The sequence below is a fragment of the Pteropus vampyrus genome, unplaced genomic scaffold (genome assembly GCF_000151845.1).
Source record: "Pteropus vampyrus isolate Shadow unplaced genomic scaffold, Pvam_2.0 Scaffold37, whole genome shotgun sequence".
Classification (NCBI taxonomy): domain Eukaryota; kingdom Metazoa; phylum Chordata; class Mammalia; order Chiroptera; family Pteropodidae; genus Pteropus; species Pteropus vampyrus.
Window position 1 is genome coordinate 769,635 of NW_011888818.1, and position 890 is coordinate 770,524.

Consider the following 890-nt stretch of genomic DNA (forward strand, 5'->3'; position numbering starts at 1 on the left):
AATATCATTCAGATAATAAGGGAAGAAATAAAACTATATCTATTTACAAATGACATGAATATATACAAAAATAAACTTCACAGAAAACTTTTTTTAAGTCCTCTGATAACTAATTTATAAGTGAACTCAGCAACGTTATAAAACACACATATCAGCTGTATTTATACATACTAGCAATGATAATGTGGACTCTGAAATATAAAATAAAAAACAATTTAACCCATTTCCATTTGCCTTGAGAATACTTGCTGACAGTGCTTGCAGCTGCAGCAGTTACCCCAATTTGTGTAACTCACAAATTACATTTCTAACCTAACCCCCAAAGTTTGCCATGAAATCTCTCTCCTTTATTATTAATTTTGCATTGCTCTAGTATATGGATAGTCTGAAAAAAATGACATTATTCTATTTATAGCATTCTGTTTTTATTATTTTATTTTTTATTTTTTTAAGTTTATTGAGGTAATACTGGTTAATACAATTATATAATTTTTAGGTGTAATTAGGTGTAAATTATAATTTGACAAATGTATATTCTATTGTGTTTACCACTCAAAGTTCAGTTTCCTTCAGCTACCATATATTTTATCCCCTTTACCCACTTCACCATCTCCTTACCACCCTATATTTGACCCACTTTATCTCATCTACTTACCCTCTCCTCAACCACCCGCTACTCTCAGCTAACCACTAGTCTATAGTCCATATCCATGAGTCTCTGTTTGTTTGTCCTGTACACTTGTTGCTTTTAGGTTTATATCCCACATATAAGTGATATTATGTGATTTTCTACTTTTTCAGTCTGGCTTATTTCGCTTAGTATGATTATTTCAAGGTCTGTCCATGTTGTCACAAATGGTAATATTTCATCTCTTCTTATGGCTGAGTAA